The sequence below is a fragment of the Eleutherodactylus coqui genome, chromosome 7, assembly GCF_035609145.1.
Source record: "Eleutherodactylus coqui strain aEleCoq1 chromosome 7, aEleCoq1.hap1, whole genome shotgun sequence".
Taxonomy (NCBI): Eukaryota; Metazoa; Chordata; class Amphibia; order Anura; family Eleutherodactylidae; genus Eleutherodactylus; species Eleutherodactylus coqui.
In genome coordinates this window covers 213,699,526-213,727,215 of record NC_089843.1, presented here as the reverse complement: position 1 = coordinate 213,727,215, position 27,690 = coordinate 213,699,526, and the positions used below count along the sequence as shown (strand labels likewise).

General features: G+C 46.4%; 1 long non-coding RNA gene across 1 annotated transcript; it reads left to right on the top strand.

Annotated features, from left to right (window-relative positions):
• Positions 1 to 27,318, top strand: LOC136573138 (uncharacterized). Its single transcript, XR_010785859.1, has 2 exons — positions 1 to 239; positions 27,028 to 27,318. It is a non-coding gene; the product is annotated as an uncharacterized lncRNA (long non-coding RNA).
• The last annotated feature ends 372 nt before the right edge of the window (positions 27,319 to 27,690 follow it).

Genomic DNA, 27,690 nt, shown 5'->3' with positions numbered 1-27,690 from the left:
TCATAGCAAGCACGGAGCTGGGACACAGCTATCGCGAGAACTCGCAGCTGTGCTCTGCTCTATCCTCAGGGGGAATGATTAATGATTACTGGTTATTGTGGCAACGGAGGATGACCTGTCATGGGCTCTCCCAGCAATCTGAGGTTAGGCACTTCCGGGTTACACACATGACTGCAATGGCGTGCGCCAGCTATGTATTCTATGGGCTGTGAAGTTCACCATGGGAATCCAGCTCTGAGGTAAGAAACACACCTGTTCCACTTTATCTTTTTAATGATTATTATGTGATTGGTGAAGGGGCGTATAAGAGCATAGGTTGTGTTAACGTGTAACTAGCTTGACAAAGACTCATGCTTTAGAGTCGAAACGTCGCCATCTTGTGTGTTGAGGAGGCATTACTATCTGTGTATTCTCATGAATGCATAAAATACAACCGCACCAAACCTGCTGCCTGACGTCTTTCTTATTATACGTATAGGGTTGTGGAAACGGAGTCCTTCAAAAGTATGATGGCGGCGGCTGCCCCGCGCTACTCAGTTCCCAGTCGCCACTACTTTTCCCGATGTGCCGTCCCAGCCCTGCACGACCACGTCTCCCGCAACATTATACGCGCCCTCACCAACGCGGTTACTGCCAAGGTCCACTTAACAACGGACACGTGGACAAGCACAGGCGGCCAGGGCCACTACATCTCCCTGACGGCACATTGGGAGAATTTAGTGGAGGCTGGGACAGAGTCAGAGCCTGGGACCGCTCACGTCCTACCCACCCCCAGAATTGCGGGCCCCAGCTCGGTGCTGGTATCTGCGGCGGTGTATGCTTCCTCCACTAAACCACCCTCCTCCTCCTCCTCCTCCGCAAACTCTGTCTCGCAATCAAGATGTGTCAGCAGCAGCAGCAGCACGTCGCCAGCAGTCGGTGTCGCGCGGCGTGGCAGCACAGCGGTGGGCAAGCGTCAGCAGGCCATGCTGAAACTACTCAGCTTAGGAGATAAGAGGCACACGGCCCACGAACTGCTGCAGGGTCTGACAGAGCAGACCGACCGCTGGCTTGCGCCGCTGAGCCTCCAACCGGGCATGGTCATGTGTGACAACGGCCGTAACCTGGTGGCGGCTCTGCAGCTCGGCAGCCTCACGCACGTGCCATGCCTGGCCCACGTCTTTAATTTGGTGGTTCAGCGCTTTCTGAAAAGCTACCCACGCTTGTCAGACCTGCTCGTAAAGGTGCGCCGGCTCTGCGCACATTTCCGCAAGTCCCACACGGATGCTGCCACCCTGCGGACACTGCAACATCGGTTTAATCTGCCAGTGCACCGACTGCTGTGCGACGTGCCCACATGGTGGAACTCTACTCTCCACATGTTGGCCAGGCTCTAGGAGCAGCGTAGAGCTATAGTGGAATACCAACTCCAACATGGGCGGCGCAGTGGGAGTCAGCCTCCTCAATTATTTTCAGAAAAGTGGGCCTGGTTGGCAGACATCTGCCAGGTCCTTCGAAACTTTGAGCAGTCTACCCAGGTGGTGAGCGGCGATGCTGCAATCATTAGCGTCACCATTCCTCTGCTATGCCTCTTGAGAAGTTCCCTGCAAACCATAAAGGCAGCCGCTTTGCGCTCGGAAACAGAGCCGGGGGAAGACAGTATGTCGCTGGATAGTCAGAGCACCCTCCTGTCTATATCTCAGCGCGTTCAGGAGGAGGAGGAGCATGAGGAGGATGAGGAGGAGGGGGAAGAGACAGCTTGGCCCACTGCTGACGGTACCCATGCTGCTTGCCTGTCATCATTTCAGCGTGTATGGCCTGAGGAGGAGGAGGAGGAGGATCCTGAAAGTGATCTTCCTAGTGCGGACAGCCATGTGTTGCGTACAGGTACCCTGGCACACATGGCTGACTTCATGTTAGGATGCCTTTCTCGTGACCCTCGCGTTACACGCATTCTGGCCACTACGGATTACTGGGTGTACACACTGCTCGACCCACGCTATAAGGAGAACCTTCCCACTCTCATTCCCGAAGAGGAAAGGGGTTCGAGAGTGTTGCTATACCACAGGACCCTGGCGGACAAGCTGATGGTAAAATTCCCATCCGACAGCGCTAGTGGCAGAAGGCGCAGTTCCGAGGGCCAGGTAGCAGGGGAGGTGCGGAGATCGAGCAGCATGTACAGCCCAGGCAGTGCAACAGTCTTTAAGGGCCTGGACAGCTTTATGGCTCCCCAGCAAGACTGTCACCGCTCCCCAGTCAAGGCTGAGTCGGCGGGAGCACTGTAAAAGGATGGTGAGGGAGTACGTAGCCGAACGCACGACCGTCCTCCGTGACGCCTCTGCCACCTACAACTACTGGGTGTCGAAGCTGGACACGTGGCCTGAACTAGCGCTGTATGCCCTGGAGGTGCTTGCTTGTCCTGCGGCTAGCGTCTTGTCGGAGAGGGTGTTTAGTGCGGCTGGGGGAATCATCACAGATAAGCGTACCCGCCTGTCAACCGACAGTGCCGACAGGCTAACACTCATCAAGATGAACAAAGCCTGGATTTCCCCAGACTTCTCTTCTCCACCAGCGGACAGCAGCGATACCTAAGCAATACGTAGGCTGCACCCGCGGATGGAAGCATCGTTCTCTCTCACCATCCAAAACGGGGACATTTCTGCTTCATCAATCTGTGTATAATATTCCTCCTCCTCCTCCTGCTCCTCCTCCTGAAACCTCACGTAATCACGCTGAACGGGCAATTTTTCTTAGGGCCACAAGGCTCACTCATATAATTTTTCTAAAAATTTTTTATACGTTTCAATGCTCTTAAAAGCATTGGAACTTTAACTTGAAACAATTTTTCGTTAAACTGGGCTGCCTCCTGGCCTAGTTACCACTTAAGCCACATTAACCAAAGCGATTAATGGGTTTCACCTGCCATCTTGGTTGGGCATGGCCAATTTTTACTGAGGTACATTAGTACTGTTGGTACACCAATTTTTTTGGGCCCTCACCTACAGTGTAATCATAGCAATTTCTATGTTCTTCGCCTGCACTCATGGTACAGAAAGGTGTGTGGGGTTGGCCTACACTTTAGCTACATAAATGTAACTTGGGCCTTGGCTATACTGCAGCTACTGAAATGGAACTAAGACTGCGCTCCCACTATACTGCTGCTTCGGAATTGTTCCTGGGGCCTGTGTAGGCTGCTACTATTACTGAAATGGAACGAAGACTGCGCTCCCACTATACTGCTGCTTCGGAATTGTTACTGGGGCCTGTCTTGAGTGCTACTATTACTGAAATGGAACTAATACTGTGCTCCCCCTATAATGCTGCTAGTGATATGTTAGTGGGGCCTGTCCTAATGCTACGGCTGAAATGTTACGAATTATGGGCTCTGCCTATACCGCTGCTAATGGTATGTCTCTGGGGTGTGGAAACAGAGGCTTCCCAAAGACATGATGGCGGCGAGGCCATTTCCCACCAACGCGGTTACTGTTAAGGTGCATATAACCACGGACACGTGGAGAGGACACGTAGTGCCTCAAAAACATCCCCCTCCTCCTCCAACAATGAAAACATTCTTGGCAAATGCCTTTGCATTGGTTCGTCTGGTGGCAGTCCAAGAATTTCACCTTTACCGACACAACAAGAGAGCCCCCCCACCATCCCCCCGCCACGGCCCACTTAATCCTGGCCATATTCCGAAAACCAACAAAATACAACCGCGCTACTAGGTCCGCAGTCACCACCACATTACCACCAACGCGGTTACTGTTAAGGTGCATATAACCACGGACACGTGGAGAGGACACGTAGTGCCTCAAAAACATCCCCCGCCACGGCCCACTTAATCCTGGCCACATTCCGAAAACCAACAAAATACAACCGCGCTACTAGGTCCGCAGTCACCACCACATTACCACCAACGCGGTTACTGTTAAGGTACATATTACCAGTCTGACTTGGGAATGCAGACACCTTGACAGAATGAATAGTGTGTGGCACATAGGTTCCCCATTGCTATGCCCACATGTGCAGCTCCTGATGGCGGTGGCACAGGATTATATTTCTCATTGCTTCTGTACAGCATTGTGGGCTATCGCCCCACCACTTTTAAAGAGGGTCGCTGCCTAGCCGTGCCAACCCTCTGCAGTGTGTGCCTGCAGTTCCTCCTCATGGCAGACGCACTTATTAATAGACATGAGGGTGGTGTGGCATGAGGGCAGCTGAAGGCTGCGCAGGGACAGTTTGGTGTGCGCTGTGGACACTGCGTCGTGCAGGGGGGAGGGGGGTTGGGCAGCATGTAAGCCAGGAGAAGTGGCAGTGGAGTGTCATGCAGGCAGTGATTGTGCTTTGTTGGAGGTAGTGTGGTGCTTAGCTAAGGTATGCCATGCTAATGAGGGCTTTTCAGAAGTAAAAGTTGTTGGGAGGGGGGGGCCACTCTTGCCGCTATTGTGGCTTAATAGTGGGACCTGTGAACTTGAGATGCAGCCCAACATGTAGCCCCTCGCCTGCCCGATCCGTTGCTGTGTCGTTCCCATCACTTTCTTGAATTGCCCAGATTTTCACACATGGAAACCTTAGCGAGCATCGGCGAAATACAAAAAGGCTCGGGTCGCCCATTGACTTCAATGGGGTTCGTTACTCGAAACGAACCCTCGAGCATTGCGAAAATTTCGTCCCGAGTAACGAGCACCCGAGCATTTTGGTGCTCGCTCATCTCTACCCCTTTTTTAAAAAATTCTAATTATTTTGCATCGTTGCATTCAAAGTCACATAATTTTTTAATTTTCCATGGGCGGAGCTCTGTGAGGGCTTGTTTTTTGCGTCACGAGCTATAGTTTTTATTTATACTATTTTGGGTTGCATATGGCTTTTTTGATCGCTTTTATTGCTGTCCTGTAATGCGTTATCGCGGTGGTCCGACAATGTCACAGAGGGAGTGCGCTCCCTCTGTACACCCTTTACATGCCGCAATCTACATAGATCGCGGCATGTAAAGGGGTTAACAGCAGGGGTCGCTGTTCCGATGCACCCCGCTGTTGCAGCAGGAGGCCGGCTATTAGAAACAGATCCTGCGAGATCCACATGGTGTAAGGTTACGTCATGTTGCCTTAAGTACCACCCTGCCATGACGTAACCTTACGTCATGTGGCAGGAAGGGGAAGAAAAAAAAACAGGGAGGAACGCTGAAGCGCTGGATGGGCTATTGATATACATTATATTTAAAATTAAAATGCTGTGGAATTAGTCCCGCACCTCATGTCATTCGCACCGGTTTTGTGCACATTTCTTTCCCCAGCGTGTGGATGACATTTTCAAAAACTCACCCACTTTGCTGCTACAGCTACTGTAAATTTCACAGCAAATCCGGCCCATGCAGTAATAGCGACCCCCTATATTGGCGGGCCTAGTAGTAATAGTGTCCCCCACAGTAGCCCTAGTAGTAATATTGTCCCCCGCAGTGGCCCCAGTAGTATCAGTGTCACCCACAGTGGCCTCAATAGTAATAGCATTCCCTTTATTGACCCTAGTAGTAACAGTGACCCCTATTATGGCCCCAGTAGTAATAGGCTCTCCCATTGCGGCCCCAGCAGTGATAGCGGATTACAATAGGGGCGATTGGGACAGCCGTGGGCTGCCTTGGAGTACCGGGCTCTGGGCAGTTGCCCCAATCGCCCCTATTATAATCTGCCATTGGTCCTGGCTCTACTCACCCCAGTAGCCATGCCCCGAGGAAATCCGCATGCAGGACCTGTGGTCGGCATAGTAATGCGGATGACACGACTGGAGGTCATTTTCACTTTCACTGCACCGCCGTCAGCACCAATCACACAGCTGGCAGTGCAGTGACTGACTGCAATTGTGACCAATCACAACTGCAGTCTTTCAGTGAGAGGTAGGGCCGTGCATAGTAACTGGCTGCCGGTCTCCCGGGTAACAATCCCTTCCCCCCTGGGTGCCATCCACAGCTGGCATGCAGGCTGCGAAGGTACAATGGTGTATTGCGAGGACCCATGGGACCCCGTTCACTAAGGGGCCCAGTCGCAATTGCGACCCCTAGTGGTATGCCAGTGTCTTGAACTCTTATCGAATTTGCAATCGCCACGTCTTCAGGCAGAAAGTTCTACAGTTTCACTGCTCTTACAGTAAAGAACCCCCTTCTATGTCGGTGTACAAACCATCGTTCCTCTAGACATAGAGGGCGCCCCCTTGTTACAGTCACAGTCCTGGGTATAAATAGATGACGGGAGAGATCTCTGTATTGTCCCCTGAAGGTGAAGATGTAAATGGATTATTGGATTCAGGCAGTCTGGTCACTCTAGCATTATCTAATTTGGTACGTTTAGACTAGGTTTAGACTATTGATGGACCCTGCATACGTGGGGACACCCGTAGTTGTCACACTGCTATAGTGGACACACTCAGTTGGGTGTGGTACCATTTATGGTTGGTTTGGTACCACGGCTCATGCAGGACATCATTTCAGAGACAGATTTTGCACATTTTTGGAAGTTGTGGCTCAACAGATTTACTACCACCCTGCGTGTATGTGGGGAGGTAAGTGTCGTGTATAAGCGTGCTTCTAGACGGAACGATTAACGGTCACAATGAACGCTAATCCTTCAGTCTAAACGCAGCCAACGACTGAACGATAAGCAAGAAGAGTTCGCTTTTCATTCGCCATTCATGTCATGCAGCATAAAGACCATCATTGGATCGTTCATTTACCTTTCGGGTCACCCAGCGCTCGTTCCGTCCCTCTCAGTCACTCATACAGCGAATGGGAAAGCCTGAATGATTCCCGCTTGAACAAACCAACTAATAAACAAGTTGAACAATAGGGCGAGTCCCCTGGTCACAAGAGCTTACAATCTATGAGATAATAGTGGTGACCCAAGAGATAGCAGTGCTTGTTCTGTGCTACCATCCAGACATCTTTTTCTGAATAGGGTGGTGTACATAAAGAAGTTGGAACTTCCTTTTTCTTGATGTTTGCCACCCACAAGGTCCCTCAGCCCTCCACGGGGTAGATATAGCGAGAGAAGTCTCAGAAGAAGCTACACCTTATAGACGCGTCACTGAGCGGAGTTCGCAAATGTAAGATCGGATTTCAGCAGTAATGGCCAATTAAAAAAAAAAAAGCATATGGCACAGACTCAGGGCGCAGCACGGGTATATAACCGCAGTGCCCGTTATGGAACTAGTATTATAGTTGCTAAGGAATAAGTCACAGCACTTTTCACATATGACCACATGGGGGAGCACTTGCACTTTGTCACTTAGTTTTTTAACTTATTTTTTAGTTTTTGTTCTATAAAATGAATACTTTGGACTAGTCATGCAGTCAGATGCTCATCTTGATACTCCATATGTGACAATCAGAGATAAGTATGCTCTATGAATAGTAATGTGGGTGATGACATGAATAAAAGTCCATGTTACACTCCTTCCCCCAGGGGCGATCTGAAGCCCTGCAGTGTCTTATAGTATTTCTAATAGTAATGCATACTTGCCCCTGACTTCCTACGGCATCACACGGCTTCTGTTACTGATCACAGACTATTAAGGCTTTGGAAGCCGCTGTGAGATTTCCAGCTTGATACCATTTTTCTTTTTAAACAGAAGTGAAAGAACATAATCATCACGTATACACTGACAAATACATAAATGTCGCTCTGCTGCACGGCGGAAAATTATTCATGCAGTGTGCCAGATGTATGATATATGCAATCCACAATACCAATAATACATTCCAGAGTTCATTTCATGTGGGTAATGGGAAAACCACAGGATGAGGACTCTTTCACACAAGCGTATACTGGCCGCCGTTTTCACGGCCGGACGATTAACGCTGCCATCTGAGGCGTTAAAACCCGTGAATGGGTGCACAAATCTAACATTTGTGCACCCTTTCAGACGGAATGGGTCCCGGCGCATATACGCCAAGGCCACCATGCCGTTGCCCCTTCCCTCCCCGACTCACCTCCTCTCTCTCCTCCTCTCTGGCTGTTTGCAATGGGAGGGGGCGGGGTGGGGCGGCGCCTAGCTCCGCCCTCTCCCTTACCCCTTCCATTGCAATCAGCCGGAGGGAAGGAGAGAAGAAAGGGGGAGTTTAGCAGTAATGCTGCTAAACTCCCTCCCACCTCCCTTCTCAGGTCACTGTCATTGGCTCCCATAGGATCCCATGCAGCAGCCGATGTTTTCCGGACCGAAAGACAGTTCCAGGACTATCTTTTGGGCCCGACATAAAAGCGCTTGGCACTATATGGACCGGCCAGGTGCTTTTATGTCACGGGAATACAGCCATGTGATCTGATGCTTTGGAATCCAATGCATCAGATCATAGAGTATATCGTCCGGCCGTGAAAAAGTCGGGCCGATATACGCTTGTGTGAAAGAGCCCTTATAATAAGGATGCCCTGTGATAGACAGTATGAGGAAAACTCCAGTCTTCAGCAGATCATAGAAATGGCTGACAAACAGGAAAAACAAAAGTATGTGTTTATGTGTTTTCAATGAGCAGAGGAGAGTGGAGAAGGCGTTGTTGACCAGGGAGAACAAAAGGATTGGACATTGAAATTCAGTGTCCCTGATCCTTCTTTTCATTTGTCAGCGAAGAATCGAGAGGCCCCAAAAAACCTAATAGTCAACTGGTCCTACCGAAATTGGTGGGTTTGGACGACATTTCTCTAATGTGTAGGGCCCTAAGGCACAGTTTGGGACCTATCTTCCATCCAGAATACGGTGGCTGGTCCCATAGACTTCTATGGGAGCTGCTGGAAAAGGGAGGTGGGAGGAAGTTCAGCAATGACTTTGCTAAACTCCCTCCCTCTCTCCGCCCCTTGCAGGCACCGACCGGAATATGGGGAGTGGGCGGGATGGGGTGGGAGATTAGCGCACTAACTCCAGCTCCGTCCCGCCCCCTCCCATTGCCGCGAGCCGGCAATGGGCGGAGGGGGACGGGAGGAGGGAAGGAGAGGGAGTTAAGCAGAGTTAAACTCTCTCGCCACCCAACAGTATCCCGGCATGTGGTGTATACGCGCCACGCCTGGGCTGTATGTACAGGCACTTAAACAGGAGATGCAGCCGGGACTTGGTCATATCTGCCTCACGTACATGCGATTTTTGGCCACGTGGCTGGCTGAAAATCGCAGTGCCTGTGTGAAGGAGCCCTTAGACAATGTCATAATCCAGTTTTAGGGGCTTTGGTCAACTTCCGGTCAGGTTCATTTCAAGCTAATTGAGAGCGAACCAAACTTTTTGCAAAAGTTTGTCAAACTGAACTTTTTAAAAGTTCACTCATCACTATATGAGACCTAATGATCAAATTGCTCATTTTTAGGTTGATCGCTGAGATGTTTACACATGGTAATGATTGGGAATAAACTTCCGTAAAAACATTTTCTAGACGGATTTGGCCTATATAAAAGGTCCTTAATAATAAAAATAACTATCGAAGCCAGCAGTATACCAGATCCATGAAAGTAAACTGCCCTAAGTTTATAATGGCTATACAGTAGTGTGAATGATTGTTTGGCGCTTCTATAAAAAGAGACTATATGAACCCAAGTTAAATGAGAAATTCAGCTCTGCCGTATCTATACACTGCCGGATTATACAGAAGAAGAATGGAAACATGAAAGTGCTGTTAATTAGGATATTTATAGATATCCTAATTATTTATAGATATTGCCTCCCACAAGTTGTGGTCAATAAAATTTTACTAACTAAAAAAAGTAATCAAAGTTTTTTAAAAATCCTTTTGGGAGAGGATAAAATGAAAATAGAAAAAAGTGCCGCATTATTAAGGGGTTAAAGGAGAGAAACTGAAATCAAAAAGAAAAAAAAAGTTTTTCACAATTGATTTTAATGGCGTTTCAAAAATAATTAGCTTTTATATAGAGCAATGACTGTTCATTGGTTGTTTGCTAAGATATCTCGCTCATAGAGGGGATCTCCGTGAAAATTTGTTCGCAAGTCATTCCAATATGAACATCTGTGACTACACCAGACACGTTTGATCAACCAGTGACTATTTTTTTGGCAAGCTGAAACTTAACTAGTGACCTATCATTCGTCACGCTGTAAGCGGCTATGGTTATACTGAACAGCTATTGTTTATATTTGTTCTTGCAAGTGATTATATAGCCAATAGTCGCCCCATGTAAGGTCGGCTTCACACAGGCAAGCTGGATTTCGCATGCGGGATCCCGCAGCAGAGTCCGTCTATGAACCCGGCCATCATTCATGTGTAGTGGTTTTTTATTCAAGAGTTATATTTTCAGCGCCCATACGCAATGTTGATTGCGTATGGACTGTGGGTTGGACGGCTTCCATTGACTTCAATGGAGGTCGTCTGCATGGAGTCCGCTGCAAAATAGAGCATGCTTTGATTTTTCCTCCATTCGCGGAATACGCAATTCGTAAAGGAAAAAGCGAAAGTACATGCCTTTCAATACGTGCGATTTACTTCCTTTTATTTTTTTTAATAATTAATAAAAGTTTTTTTAATCAATCTGACACTATTTTGAGTCCCCATAGGGGACTTGAACTTGTGATGGTTTGTTCGTTCCTGCAGTATAATGTTATACCACAATATTACATTATACTGCGACCTGACAGGTATTCTACCAAGCCACGTCATAGGCAGTCAACCTTAACGGCGCTGGGGTCCTTTAGAAGGTCCCAGGCTGCCATGGCGAGTAGACAGCACCTTGCAATAGCATCATGGGGGAGGCCCTTTGGGATTCCTGTACTTGGATCAGGGTATTTAAATGCCACTTAACAGACAGCGGGTTTCAGCTGTAAGAAACAGCCAGCACCTGCATTGTATGGAGTGGGATCGGCTCTTAATCCCCCTCCATACAAACCCCAAACACTGTGCCAGTTAAGGGTTTTCTGGGCAAAAAATGGAAATTCTGAAAATGCTGAAGTCTAGGAAGTAAAGCCAAGTAGCAGCACCCCGTACGCTCCGGACGCTCTTCTTCGTCTCGTGCAGCCGCTGATCTGCCACTCTGTTTACTGTAGAAGTCATGCATTTACAGACAACGGACTGTTGCCTACAACTTCCAGCATGCATCGAGCTTGTTCACCTGCACTGTAGCTCCACCCCCAGCTCACCGGTCCTACAACTTACCAGCACCAACTTCCCTTTCACTGAGACAGCCAGAGAAACCCTGCTGAAGCAGACAGACCGGACTATCCGGCATTCTGAACTGCACATGAGCAATACAGCGCAGTACTTCCACTCTCGTCCTCCCATCATGCACTGCTCACAGGAAGTTGCAAACTACAGACAGGGCAGGTAGTAGCAAATGCAAAGGTGCAATGAGGGAGAGGGAAAGAGAAAGAGAGAGAAAAGCTCGGCACCCAGCGTCCCACATAGAAAAATGCTCGAGTCTCCCATTGTAGTCAATGGGGGAGTAGAGCTCTCGAATTTTATGAAGAGCTTGACTCAAATAGCACGGACCCGAGCATTTGGGTGCTCGCTCATCTCTAATAAGCTATCATCTGAATAATGATGTGCAGTGCTAACCCAATACACAAGTGGATGCTTACCGCTGTACATTGTAATCATCCAGAGTCATGTGCGGTGCAGCATTATCCCTGGATAGGAAGTAAACCCGGGTACAACATTGGCCCAGGGGCCCAGGATGTCCTAGTTGAGCTGCACGCTGGACTGGCACAAGGCTCTATAGTGCCCAACTTCCAGGCATGTAACAGCTATATAGACCGCATGGAGTTACAACAAGCATTAGTCTTTTTGCAGCATGCTCATAACCAGTGGCTGCTTTACCCAATTACTAATTGCAATGCTATATGTGAGGACATCTCAATCTTATCTTGCAAACTTATTTTCTAAAGGCCCATTTACACACAACGATTATCACTCAAAATTCATTTAAACGATGGCTTTTGAGCGATAATCAGTGCATGTAAATGCTATCATCGTTTGCTTTTCTGCCGAACGATGATTTTCAGTTTAGCATAAAAACCATAATTCGGCTGGCAAGCTGATAGCAGGGACTGCCAGCTGTGATTCTCTGCGGGGAGTGCTGATAACATTGTTTCAGCTGCAGTCCACCTGGAGAACAATGGAGCTGTAAGCAGATAACAGACCTCCTGCTGTACTGGGTGCTATTTTCTCCAGCAGGTTCTGGGGTATTCTGTAGCTTCCTAATTATGTAGTATGGCATGCGCATGCCTTGCAATAACCAGTCAGACACAAGCTATAGGTCTCAAGTCTAAAACTGGATCTGGGCGTACAATGCTCAGAGCCTCAGGTTTATTGAAACACATAATACCTGCCCTTTATGGGCGTATAACACATTACATCAATAACATATTGTATTTTCATTCGTTGGGCCATATAGAATCCCCCGCCCCTCCCCACACCCCTCTGAAGTCCAGTGTATGAGCCAGTCTTTGTCTCCTCAACAAGTGGTCAGGCAAAAGCAGCTTCTTTGTCTCAGAAGTTGAGGGTGGGGGAGGGCTGGGAAACCACCCAAAGTGGATACAGTTCTTCAGTCTTACAGTATAGCATTGTGACTTTAACCCTTAAGAGGCTGCAGAGGAGCTTTACATTAGGCTAACGTTATAGCACACATCTTTCACCATGCCATTGTCCAGCAATTACCATAATGAGTTTGTGTGGCCATTAGCCTCTACAGAGTTAAATCATGACAGCTGTGTAATACATCTAGTTTATACAGATCAATAGACATTTTATGCTAACTAATCATCATGTCTACTACACTGCTGTTACCTGCATACAGCAAAGGGAGCCTCATTTGCACGCAAATGAAGCTAATAGGCTTCAGTTTATGCAAAATGATTGCTCAAAGCTGTAGTTCAAGCTATCTTTTGAACGAATTTTGAGCGATCATCTTTGCGTGTAAATGGGGCTTAATATGGACCTACATTGGCCTCAGTCAATAAGGGCTGAAATGTTGTCAAATGGACTAGTATTTTAGACTGTATTGTATTATATCAATAAGCAGAATGTTAAAGGACAATGCAGCCCTGAGGGAGTCATATGAAATGTGCCTTGGGGTGACAAACACCAGATTTTATGGGTATGTCTTGAACTCCAATCTCTATTTGTTGATAGCTGTTTGGGTAATTGTGCAATAGAAGTTGAAACTACACACTTTTGTTTCCTTATATACCTAATTGCTGGCTTACTAATGAGTTGTGATAGCCATAGTCAATATTTTTTTATATAACCATTAGAGATGAGCGAGCGTACTCGGAAAAGCACTACTCGCTCGAGTAATTTGCTTTATCCGAGTATCGCTGTGCTCGTCCCTGAAGATTCGGGTGCCGGCACGGAGCGGGGAGCTGCAGGGGAGAGCGGGGAGGAACGGAGGGGAGATCTTTCTCTCCCTCTCTCCCGCCCACTCTCCCCTGCTCCCCGCTGCGACTCACCTGTCAGCTGCAGCGGCACCCGAATCTTCAGGGACGAGCACAGCGATACTCGGATAAAGCAAATTACTCGAGCGAGTAGTGCTTTTCCGAGTACGCTCGCTCATCTCTAATAACCATGAATATATCCTGTGATTATCCGTCAGTGTTGTTTTAACCTCTTACTGACGGAGCTTTTTGGCTTTTTTCCATTGTCGTTCTTTCCTCCTCCTTTTCAAAAAATCGTAGCTACTTTATTTATCCATCGACGTCGCTGTATGAGGGCTTGTTTTTTGCGGGACGAGTTGTATTTTTCAGTGGTACTATTTATTATACCATATAATGTACTGAAAATCTTTTAAAAAATTCTAAGTGGAGAGAAATGGAAAAAAAAACGACATTCCGCCATGTTTCGTTGCGTCCTGTTTCTACGACGCACAAACTGCAACAAAAATGACCTGATAACTTTATTCTATGTGTCAGTACAATTCCTATGATACCAAACTTGTATAGTTTTGTTTTTGCTGTAGTACTTGTATTTCTTTTTTAAGATACATAATTTTTTAAAATTATTTTTTGTGTCCATTTTCTGCCAACAATAACTTTTTTATTTTTCCGTTGACATAGTTGAGTGAGGGCTCATTTTGTGCGGGACGTCCTGTTGGTTCCATTGGTATCATTTTTGAAAACAACCAGCTTTTTGATTGCTTTTTATTACATTTTTTCTTGGAGATAGGGTGACCAAAAAAGTGCATTTCTGGCGTTCTTCATATTTTTTTTCATACCACGTTCACCGTGCAGGTAAAATAATGCATTCATTTGATAAATCGGATTTTTACGGACGCAGCGATACCAAACATGTATTTTTGGTTTAATATTTTGATTTTTTTATTGCAAATATGGCAAAAGGGGAGTTTTTTGAACTTTTATTACTTTTTTTATTTTTAATAATTAGTAAAACTTTATTGATCTTATTTTTATACTTTCTTTTAGTCCTCCTAGAGGACCACAACCAGCGATGCTTTGATCGCTCCAGCAGTATGACGTAATGCTATAGCATTACGTCATACTGCTTTTTGACAGGCACGGGGATGGCTTGATAGGCAGTCTCCCAAGACAGCCCTGGGGCCTTTTAGAAGGCCCCCGGCTGCCATGACACCTGCACAGCTCCCCTGATCTCACCGTGGGGGGGCGTACGGGACCCACGAACATCGTTGGGGGATTTAAATGCCGCTGTCAGTAATAAACAGCTGACGCCCGCACTGTATGGAGGGAGATAGCGACGCTATCTCCCTCCATACACATCCTGCAACGGCAGGACGTAAAAACACTATTGGGCCATCACTAAGGGGTTAATGCTTCTCATGAATACGTTTTGAATAAAAGTATCTATATATTTTATATTAGTGCTATGTGCAGGTTCTTTAGTTTGTACCATATTTTCAGGCGTATAAAACTTTTTAATCCCGGAAAATCTTCACAAAAGTCGGGGGTTGTCTTATATATCGGACTGGAGAATCAGCGGTCGCCGCATACGGTGGGGGGAGCTCAAAAACAGCTGTGGGCTTATCCCCGCCGTATGTGGCAACCGTATGAAAGCTGGGGGGAAGGGGGGAAGGCTATACTCACCTCCCGCGGCGTGTCGTCCTCCCGATGGTCTGCGGTGCTGCTGCAGGCTGTTGCTCCCTTCTCCACGCTGACAGAGCATTGCTTTCTGGATGTGGGGCTTGAATGCCCCGCCTCCAGAAAGCTAATGCTCTGATTAGCTAACTCAGCGCCAGTGGAGGGAGCGACAGCCTGCAGCAGCGCCGCTGATCATCGCAGAACGCCGTGGGAGGTGAGTATTGATTTTTTATTTTTCTACATTTTAAATGAAAAAGTTGGGGGTCGTCTTATACTCCGACAATGACTGGAATCTCATATTCTCCAGCCATGGCTCTGATTTTTCCATCGAATATTTGAATCTGACTCTGAGCCAAGAAGGAAAAAAAGATTATAATTAGAGATGAGCAAGCATACTCGTCCGAGCTTGATGCTCGTTCGAGTATTAGGGTACTCGAGATGCTCATTACTTGAGACGAGCACCACGCGATACTCGTCTCGATTAAACGAGCACTGACCATTGAATTCAATGGAGCCGGCAATACAGCCGGCTCCATTGAAAGCAATGGGATGCCGGCGAGCGCGGGATGAATTTTTGGGAAGGGCTTAAAAATATAAGCCCTTACCTGAAAATCATCCTAAGATGTGTAAAAAAAAAAAAAAAAATTTATGTCAGCATAAAGATCGTTCTCCTCTGCCACAGCTGTAACAGCTGTGGCAGAGAAAAACGATGTTAGCCCATTGAATTCAATGGAGCCGGCAATACAGCCGGCTCCATTGAAAGCAATAGGCTGCCGGCGAGCGCGGGATGAATTTTCGAGAAGGGCTTAAAAAAATAAGCCCTTACCTAAAAATCATCCTTAAGGGTGCGTTCAGACGAGCGTGTTTTGGTGCGTGCATACGCTTGTATTTACAACACTGCATTCCCTATGGTGTGTGCACATGTCCGTACATTGCAGGTGCGTGCCTGCAAAGATAGGACATGCGTGCACCATTGGGAATGCACGCATTGTTTTCAATGGAGCCGCGGCTGCTGCTGGCGGCTCCATTGAAAACAATGGCCTGCTGGCTCCCTGCATCCCCTTTTCAGGGAAGGACTTTACATATAAGCCCTTCCCTGAAAAAGAAAGATTTTAGTGTAAAAAAGAATAAAAATTCAGGCATTCTCTTCAATGGAGCCGCTGCTGCTGCTGGCGACTCCATTGAAGACAATGGTCTGCTGGCACACCTGAATTCTTTTTCAGGGAAGGGCTTTACATATAAGTCATTCCCTGGAAATGAATTAAAAGTGATTTAAAAAAACAAAAAAAATAGATACTCACCTCCCTTCAGCTGCCGGGGCACAGTCGCGTCTTCTCCTGCTGTCCCCTGCACTGTGGTGCTGAACTGCTGATCTATCACCAGCCAGGGATTTAAAATCCCCGCCCGCTGAATGAGCTGCCTCTGATTGGTCACAGCCTCACAAATCAGAGGCAGCTCTCACTCACACCCATTCATGAATTCATGAATGGGTGAGTGCTGCCTCTGATTGGTCCCTGCGCTGAGTCAATCAGAGGCAGCACTCACTCACCCATTCATGAATTCATGAATGGGTGTGAGTGAGAGCTGCCTTTGATTGGTGAGGCTGTGACCAATCAGAGGCAGCTCATTCAGCAGGCGGGGATTTTAAATCCCCGGCTGCTGAATACTACTCACAGCTGTCCAGAGCAGTTCAGGAGGACTGCCGCCGGCCGCGCTGAACTCCGTCTGCCGGGACCAGGTGAGTATATATATTTTTTTTATTTTAACACATTTCTGGATGAATTGCAGGGAAGGGCTTATATATTTAAGCCCTTCCCGACAATTCATCCCACGATCGCCGGCAGCCCATTGCTTTCAATGGAGCTGGCTGTATTGCCGGCTCCATTGAATTCAATGGGCTAACATCGTTTTTCTCTGCCACAGCTGTTACAGCTGTGGCAGAGGAGAATGATCTTAATGCTGACATAATTTTTTTTTTTAGACATTTTAGGATGATTTTCAGGTAAGGGCTTATATTTTTAAGTCCTTCCCGAAAATTCATCCCGCGCTCGCTGGCAGCCCATTGTTTTCAATGGAGCCGGCTGTATTGCCGGCTCCATTGAATTCAATGGGGTAACATCGTTCTTCTCTGCCACAGCTGTTACAGCTGTGGCAGAGGAGAACGATCTTTATGCTGACAGTGCGGGGGGGGGGGGGGGTCTCACTCTTGCCACTATTGTGGCTTAATAGTGAGACCTCGGAGCCCGAAATGCAGCCCTGCATGTTGCTCCTCGCCTACCCTATCCATTTCTGTGTTTTTTACATGACTTTGGTGATTTGCTAAGATTTTCACAAATGAAAACCTTAGCGGAGCACCAGTCATATACAAAAATGCTCGAGTCGCCCATTGACTTCAATGGGGTTCGTTACTCGAAACGAACTCTCGAGCATCGCGGAAAGTTCGACTCGAGTAACGAGCACTCGAGCATGTTGGTGCTCGCTCATCTCTAATTATAACCAAAACACTTTTTTAAAAGGCTGATAGCAGCAGTCTGATACACTATAAAAGTGCTCATTTCAAAAAGTGGGAAAATAACATGTCGTTTGGCGAATTCCATCATCTGAGCTGTAACTGTACAAAAGACAAGACTTCCAAATCAAAATTTCCATAATTAAAACCAGACAAACAAAAAGGATATCCACACTGCCCGATAAACAAAGCTTACAAAAAAAGCAAAAAATACAATTCCATCAAAAAAAAAAAAGATCAAACAACAACTTATGTAAGTTAAGTTATAACTTTATCATTACATACAACCCATCTCACTCTGTCACTAAAGCAAAACTTGAAAAACACTGGGCAGAGGTATAACTTGAAGCTCCTGGGCCCCAATGCAAAACCTGTAACAGGGCCCCCAACTATAATGCTTTATTCATAGTACTGGGCTCCCTATATGGAGAAGAGAGGCCTTATGGGCCCCCCAAGGCTCCTGGGCCCGGGTGTAACCGCATCCCCTGCATCCTCTATAGTTATGCCCCTGACACTGGGGTATAGCACCTCCAAGATACATATTTGCAGAATTATATTCTGCCTAAACCAAAAATTACATTTGGAAGGCCTCAGACACTCAAAAACATCTTAGCCCCAAGCAAACTTAAAAATGTGAAGTTATCCCATCACCAAGTTTTGCCTCTTCCTAATGTAGTAGGCTGTTATAAACGCAATAAAAACAAATGTTAATGCTTTGTGAACATAAAAAAATAAGGCAGTCACATACAAAAGTAATCGCACCAACATTCCAAATCAAGACTTTCATCAATTGCTCTACTACCTATGTTATATATTTGCTAGAATGCTATCGTGGCTTGCAATGCATTGGGAGGTTTACACAGTGTTTATGCGTACGAATGAATAAGCAAAGGTTCAAGACCAATAAAAAATTTTTACAACACAGCATCTCCATATAATCATTACCTATATCCCTAAATGTCATAAATTTCAGCAGTAAGAGCAGTGAGGCTATGGAACGCTCTGCCTGAGGATGCAGTGATTGCAAACTCACTAAAGGAGTTCAACCCTTTCCAATCCACTGTCTGACGTCTAAAGACATTATGATTTAAGGCTGTACAGCTCTGATGTTGGAAGACGTCCGTCGGGGTTCTCTTACTGTATATTGCCAGCCTCTCTGCTGTCAGAGCCTATCCAACGTGTCACCTCATGCAGTACTGGCTTTAGCCAGCAGATAGCGTTGTTATATAACGGCAGAAAAAGAGTAAGCCCCCTAGGAAAACCAGGATACAAATTGGATTGGAAAGGGCTAAGAGGAGCCTAAACGCCTTTCTTGAGCGATACAATATTACATGTCACATCACTGATTACTTCAGAAGGGTCGGTGATCTGGGGAATATTCTGATTGCCAGATTTGGAATCAGAAAGGAATTTTTTTTTTTCTAAAATGAGGAAAATTGGCTTCTACCTCATTGGAAGTTTTTGCCTTCCTCTGGGTCAACATTGGGGGCTAATAGGCTGAACCGGATGGACATCCGTCTTTTTTCAACCTAAAATACTGGCCTACTATGTTTGTTTAACTTTCTGATCTATCACCCTGGTGAGGCACGTGGCACAGGTAGTATTTCAGAAAATACTACCTTGGAAGTCTTTGCCCTCAGCTTACATCCTAGATCCCTGAAACCGTTTTTAAGGAAGTCTCACCTCTAAATCTGTCTACCCAACTTGCAATATGTCAGACTCGAGCACCTGGTGCACAACATACTGTATAATGTTGCTGGTCCTTGTGACAGACTGTTTGCTCAATAATTGAGTGGTTTCATCAGTGAAAATTGATGACATTAACCCTTTGTAATCCAATTTTGAATTCAGGGTTTCCATGGGGGCTTTCTCTTTCTGCCATTTTACAATGGCGCCATCTGCTGGCTAGAGCCAGTACTGCAGTATGTAACATGCTGGAAAGGTCCCCGACAACAGAGCAGCCAGTAATATACAGTAAGAATACCCTGCCGGACGTTTTCTAACATCGGAGCTGTACAGGCTTCAATCAAAATGTTGGAAGACGTCAGACAGTGGATTGAAAAGGGTTAATATTACGTCAGTAATTTAGCTTATATAAAAAATACAAGTGAGACACATAAGTTTACAACTGTAGTTGACTTTGTATCTGAACACTTTGTGATGATAATGAATCATTATGTCAGAAGATATATTTATATACAGAGAGAGACATCAAGAGATCTTCCTGAGCAATCTATTCATCATTGTCACAAATGTTGCACTCAAAAATTGTATTTAGTACAGTGCCTTTACTGGCACTAGACTGTATATTCTCTCCTAGTATGCTCCTGGGCTGTAGTGATGAAGTCCAAGCTTCACATCACAATCTCCATATTCAGGCTTTGCTATAGATTATGTAACAATAATGTACACTCTAAGGCCTTAGTCAGACGGGCGTTTTTTCGCGCAGCAAGAGTGCCCCCCCCCCCCCCCGCACTGTCAGCATAAAGAAGAACGATGTTAGCCCATTGAATTCAATGGAGCCGGCAATACAGCCGGCTCCATTGAAAGCAATGGGCTGCCGGCGAGCGCGGGATGAATTTTCGGGAAGGGCTTAAAAATATAAGCCCTTACCTGAAAAAGAAAGATTTTAGTGTAAAAAAGAATAAAAATGCAGGCATTCTCTTCAATGGAGCCGCTGCTGCTGCCAGCAACTCCATTGAAGACAATGGTCCGCTGGCACACCTGAATTCTTTTTCAGGGAAGGGCTTTACATATAAGCCATTCCCTGGAAATGAATTAAAAGTGATTTTAAAAAACAAAAAAAATAGATACTCACCTCCCTTCAGCTGCCGGGGCACAGCCGTGTCTTCTCCTGCTGTCCCCTGCACTGTGGTGCTGAACTGCTGTCATTCAGCTGAGAGCTGCGCTGAGCCAATCAGAGGCAGCACTCACTCACCCATTCATGAATTTATGAATGGGTGTGAGTGAGATCTGCCTCTGATTGGCTCAGCGCTGAGCCAATCAGGGGGCAGGTCTGACTCACACCCCCTTCACACCCACTGCAGGCCGGCTGCGCTGATCTCCGTCTGCCGGGACAAGGTGAGTATATATATTTTTTTATTTTAACACATTTCTGGATGAATTGCAGGGAAGGGCTTATATATTTAAGCCCTTCCCGACAATTCATCCTGCGCTCGCCCACAGCGCATTGCTTTCAATGGAGCGGCTGTATTGCCGGCTCCATTGAATGCAATGCGCTGGACAGCTCCGGCCTGTTTCTAATGAAACGCGGCTAGGAGCAGATTTTCGGGCGATTTTTGGGCCCCGATCATGCGATTTGCGGATGCGCATCCGTCATGCGATCCGCAAATCGCGCGAAAAAACGCCCATCTGACTAAGGCCTAATAATGGAACATGCTTGAAGTTAAAGTTGGGCCAATCAGAGGCCACAGCTTCATTTCCCAAAATGCTTGCCTTCATGGTGGCCAGCAATCGAATTGTAATGCCAGGAGCACCGACAATGATGTTACAGCCTCTGATTGGCCACAGTGGTCACATACCCCCCCGCATCCCCACTGTAGACCTGGAAGCCACTGCTGATGCCACTGCTGACATCAGCGCCAGCTGCATCCCGGGACTTAAGGAAAGGTGAATATACCCTTTTTTTAATCATAGGCAGGCCCAGCTGGTGAGCTTGTTTTAATGACAAAATCCCTTTAAATTCTCAATGGAAACATTTTTAAAACCGATCCTGCTCTGGTTAAGTAATGCAGGGGCCATCGGTACTAACACGGCGCTTCTTCTTATGCTTTTTACATTTCTATCTCAGTACAGAAAAATGTGCAAGTCTCTTAGCAATTTGATCATACCCACAAGATTTAGCTTAGAAGCTTATGTCATAAATACCAATGCTGATAGAATATCTGTGTCATTATGGAATAAGCTGCCCGTAGTACGGAAATTAGGAAGCAGAGGCTCTTTTTATTAAGGCTTAAATGGTCTTTTTAACTAAAAATGAGTATTACAAAGTCACTGGATATGTTATAGAAGTAGGATAGATAGGGGTCCAGCCGTGTTACACCATGGTATGTTGAATTATCATGCCTACATATGCTTCATATTCTTCTGACTAAAAAGTGGGTGACACGGGACGGATTTGCAGCGGAATATCCGTGTGGACCTTCCATTTACATTAGCAGCGAAGTGCATGAGATTTTGAAAATCTTGTCTACAAGCTGCGGAAATAAACCGCACAAAACCCGTGCGGAAATTGACAGGCGATGCCCAACTCAATTCCACAGCATGTCAATTTTATGGCTGTTTTCTCTATGGAATTCAGCTCTTCTCCATGAGGGGGTAAATTCCGACTAGAAATTCATGATAAAGCCCACTTCAAAACCAGCATCAAATGGTGCGAGCTTGGAGCCAGGCTTTCCGCGGCTGACCTGCAGTTAAAGCAGTTGGACTCCTGGGAAACCTCAAATGTTTCCCCTAACTCCTTTTCCTAGGCGACACAAAAGGTGGTAAGGGCAGGGGCGTAATCATAGAGGATGCAGGGGGTACGGTTGCACCTGGGCCCAGGAGCCTTGGGGGGCCCATAAGGCCTCTCCTCTCCATATAGGGAACCCAGTACTATGAGTAAAGCATTATAGTTGGGGGCTCTGTTCCAAGTTTTGCATCGGGGCCCAGAAGCTTCAAGTTACGCCTCTGGGTAAGGGTGCAAGTGGAAGAGTTGGAGTTGTATAGCTGTGAATTGGAATGGGCAGTGGGAGATGATGAGACACACAGTTTTTCAAATTGTGAGAGTTCTCTGCTTAGATTCAGATTAGAGCTATGTTTTAGGAGTAAAAAAAAGTGTGAGCCGTATATAATCATAGGAGGCTCTAGGTATAACCCCTCCCCCAGATGGAAGGAGAGAACTCGGCGGGACTAAGTTGTGACCCTCCAATGGATGGAAGAAATAGATAGCATTATGTTTATTTCTACTCTAGAAATGATTGGCAGGAAACCCAGGAGGGAACCTAGGGTTATCAGAGACAGGTAGTAGAGGGCGATTTAGGTCTATTAGGGATTGGGACTTGTTAATTCATTTCAGAGCTCGGATAGTGTTGAATATGCTAAACAGCATATTATATAAGGAGATATGGACCATACACTGTATCCACGGAAGACTTGCGAGGGCTTTGGGGCAAATTGCTTGGTCAATCTGGTCTTATAGTTTGTCAGAGGGTCTGTGGAAGAAATCTCATATTCTAGAATAGACAGATGCCGAGAAGTATAATCTGAGAGGCAAGACCTTCTCTAGCCTAGTGCCTGTTAGGGTGTCCCCATTAAGCCAAGGTCATGTGCGAAACCAAACAAAGTTACGAAAGAGTCCCCACAGGGGTGAAAAGAAGGAAGGGGGAACGGCCATTTGGCTGTTCTGGGAAAGATAAAGAAAGTGTGGAAGATTATTCATTTTTATTATAACAACACGGCCAAACCATGAGTCACCACCATGCCAAGAGCCCAAATCTTTGGAGACTTGGGTTGACAAAGGTTTAACATTCAGATCAAATTAGTTGGACAAGTTCCTCTGGATATGAATCCCTAATCCCTAAATATTGAATACTCTCTGCTGGCCAGGCAAACGGATAGTTGACCTGCATAGAGGATAGTACGATAGGGGGCAGGGTAATATTTAAGGTCTCCGATCTGGTTGTGTTGATTTTGAAGTTGGTTGTGTTATTTTTAAAAGAAGAACATTTTTACTGAGATTTTGGGTGGTTGTCTGCAAAGAGTAGCACCTATGTGCATCGTAAATCACTCCTGCAATGCGCCATGTGTATTGCATATCATTATTAGTGATGAGCGAGCATACTCGCTAAGTGCAATTGCTCGAGCGAGCATTGTCCTTAGCAAGTACCTGCCCACTCGAGAGACAAGGTTCGGGTGCCGGCAGTGCGCACAGAGCTGCGGGGGAGAGCAGGGAGGGGAGATCTCTCTCTCCCTCTCTCCCCCCCCCCGCTCCCCCCTGCTGACTGCCGCTACTCACCGCTCCCTCGCGCCGGCACCGGAACCTTCTCTGCCGAGCGGGCAGGTACTCGCTAAGGGCAATGCTCGATCATCTCTAATCATTATTATGCACTTTGCCACACATATTAGTTCATCAAATTCAATGCTACAGATCTTAAAGGGGTTGTCTCACGCCGAAACGGGTTTTTTTTTAATTCAATAGGCCCCCCGTTCGGCGCGAGACAAACCCAAGGGATGGGTTAAAAAAAAAAAAGTTTATTGCTTCCTTTACCAAGATGGCCGCCGGGATCTTCACCCACGATGCACCGCGGGTCTTCTCCCATGGTGCACCGTGGGCTCTGTGCGGTCCATTGCCGATTCCAGCCTCCTGATTGGCTGGAATCGGCACACGTGACGGGGCGGAGCTACGAGGACCAGCTCTCCGGCACGAGCGGCCCCATTCACCAGGGAGAAGACCGGACTGCGCAAGCGCGTCTAAAAACGCCAGAAGACAGCGAATTTAGACAGATCCATGGCGACGGGGACGCCAGCAACGGAGCAGGTAAGTGAATAACTTCTGTATGGCTCATATTTAATGCACGATGTATATTACAAAGTGCATTAATATGGCCATACAGAAGTGCTGAACCCCACTTGATTTCACGAGACAACCCCTTTAAATGAATGCAAATGCTCTTTGGTGGGGATATTGGAGTATGGATTTCCTTAATCCAGATGCAGCCATGTAATCTGCTAGGAAACAGCTACATGCCTATGAATGAGGAGACTGCGGACAAGATGAAGGCAGTACAACTTGTTTATCGAGCTGGATTTAGGGGAATCAATGATGAAATGTTTCACTGCATAAATATGTACAGAAGGTCGGCGTTATTACAAGAACTGTTGTTTCATCTTCCACCTTTAAGAGCTGTAATAGTTAATACATAAACTATAATTTGGTGGGTAGATTTGGTTAATGTTTAAACTGTGCTGATTATAAAGTATAAAGAGCTATTTCCAGGCTGTAACTCAATAAAACGATCACCTGGCAGGGTGTTGTAGCACGGAGAATAAGAGACCGGGCTCAAGAAATCGGTCATAAAAGAAAAGTTAAAAGTTAACAGTAGAGATGAGCGAGCACCAAAATGCTCGGGTGCTCGTTACTCGGGACGAAATTTTCGCAATGCTCGTGGGTTCGTTTCGAGTAACGAACCCCATTGAAGTCAATGGGCGACCCGAGCATTTTTGTATATCGCCGATGCTCGCTAAGGTTTTCGTTTGTGAAAATCTGGGCAATTCAAGTGATGGGAACGACACAGCAATGGATAGGGCAGGCGAGGGGCTACATGTTGGGCTGCAATACAGCCGGCTCCATTGAAAGCAATGCGCTGCGGGAGAGCGCGGGATGAATTGTCAAGAAGGGCTTAAATATATAAGCCCTTCCCTGCAATTCATCCAGAAATGTGTTACAATAAAAATATATACCGGCGTATAAGGCGACGGGGCGTATAAGACGACCCCCCAACTGTCACCTTATAAGCCGGGAATACAGCGGAGCAAAGAATATAAAATCATTACTCACTTCTCCTGGCGTTCTGCGGCGCTGCTGCAGAATGTCGCTCCCTCCTGGTTCCACGGCAGAGCATTGCTTTCTGGACGCAGGGCTTGAAATCTCCGCCTCCAGAAACACAGCCAATCACAGCCATTCAATGACATCATTGTCATTGGCTGTGATTGGCTGAAGGCACGTGTGTTTCTGGAGGCGGGGATTTAAAGCCCTTCGTAGAGAAAGCAATGCTCTGCCGGGAACCAGGAGGGAGCGACAGCCTGCAGGAGCGCCGCAGAACACCAGGAGGGAGCAACAGCCTGCAGGAGCGCCGCAGAACGTCAGAAGAAGTGAGTAATGATTTTTATTCTTTGCTCCACTGTATTGCCGGCGTATAAGGTGACAGTTGGGGGGTCGTCTTATACGCCCCGTCGCCTTATACGCCGGTATATACGGTATATATTTTTATTTTAACACTTTTCTGGATGAATTGCAGGGAAGGGCTTATATATTTAAGCCCTTCCCGACAATTCATCCCCGCGCACGCCGGCAGCCCATTGCTTTCAGTGGAACCTGCTGTATTGCTGGCTCCATTGAATTCAATGGGCTAACATCGTTCTTCTCTGCCACAGCTGTTACAGCTGTGGCAGAGAAGAATGATTTGTCTTCTATATGTTCTCAATGGGGTCGGCGCTGCTGCCGCCGGCCCCATTGAGCGCATATACAGAAGAGAACAGAAATCGCAGATCGCACGTAGGTGCGATCTGCGATTGCTATGGCCTAAGAAGGACCGTTGGGGTTCTTGAAACCTAAAATACTCCTAACACTCTCCCTATAGCAGCTCCGGCACCCACAGCACTTTCCCTGAACTACGTCAGAATGCATCTGTGGCGAGCCGCGGGCGGGGCCGATTTATATACTCGGGTGACACCTGATCTCGCCAGCCACTCACTACAGGGGGGTGGTATAGGGCTTGAACGTTGCAGGGGGAAGTTGTAATGCCTTCCCTGTCTTTCTATTGGCCAGAAAAGCGCGCAAATTTCTCAGGGAAGAAAATGAAAGTAACCCGAACATCGCGTGGTGCTCGCCTCTAGTAACGAGCATCCCGAACACCCTAATACTCGAACAAGTATCAAGCTCGGACGAGTATGCTCGCTCATCTCTAGTTAACAGTTATTTGATACTTCCTGGCAGGAAATGAATGGCCCTGTATTGATAATAATAAGGCACTTTTCACACTTAGGCCTCGGTCAGATGACCGTTTTTTGCCGTGATTTGTGGATCGCATGACGGATGCGCATCCGCAAATCGCGTGACCGGGGCCGAAAAAAAAAATCGCCGGAAAAATCTGCTCCTAGCTAAACAAAAATATAAAATGATGTTCATTATACATCTCTAATTGTGATACACAATTATACACAATTATAGATGTATAATGAACATCATTTTATATTTTTGTTTAGGAATAGTTCTTTTTTTATTATGTACGGATTTTTTTCATATGAGATTTTATATGTGAAAATTCTCAATTATTTAAATTCCAGTATGGTTACTACTTTTTATTATAGGGGAGAATAACTATGTGATTTTGTTGTAATTTTATTAATATTTTACAATTGTATTTGTAGATATTGTCTGATGCAGTAGTTTTTTATAGTTTCTAATCAAATAGAGAAACATTATTATAACGCCAAGCGGGCTTAGTGCGGCGTGTCAGTGAGTGGGTTAAGCCGGGTTACGCGATGTCAACCGGTGACTAATAAAGTTAGATGTAAAAAAAACATGACACGCTATGCGTTCCATGTTCCACTTAAATGTATAGATGTCACTCGCAGCCTGTAGTGCTGCGATCACGCCCTTTCGGGAGGAGCAGTTCTGCCCCCTGCACAGCTAATTGATCCCGGTAATTAAAGCCGGCTGTTGTGAGTAACTGTTTGTATATAAATGTCTTTTTGTTTAACCCTTTCCAATCCAATTTGTATCCTGGTTTTCCTAGGGGGCTTACTCTTTTTCTGCCGTTATACAACAGCGCCATCTGCTGGCTAAAGCCAGTACTGCATGAGGTGACACATTGGATAAGCTCCGACAGCAGAGAGGCTGGCAATATACAGTAAGAGAACCCCGACGGACATCTACCAACATCGGAGCTGTACAGCCTTAAATCATAATGTCTTCACAGGTCAGACAGTGGATTGGAATGGGTTAATAGTGTATTGAGCTTGAAAAAGGCGGTATATGTCCGCCGAAACGCGTCGCTCTGTTATAATAATAAAAATCTTTAACCCCATGAGTGCAGTCAGCTGTCTTTTCCCCATTACAAGTAATCACCAAAATGTCTTTCTAAATAAGTGTTACATAACGTGATTTCAACAGAAGGTCATTTCCTGATGATACATTCCTTTAAGACCGCATCCGCACAGGCGACGCGATATCGCTGCGAGAAAATTGCCTCGATATCGCATCTGTGTTCTGTGTGCTATCGCTGTTTTCTCGCAGCGATATCGCGATTTTGTGTCGCTACAGAGTCGCAGATGGTGCTAGAAAGTCGCGAAAATTTGTAGCTCTCTTTTGCCAGGATTTTTAGGGAGACTTGAAATATAAGCCCTACCCAGAAAATAAGCCCTGGCTGCAATTAAAAAAAAAAAAAAGATATATCACC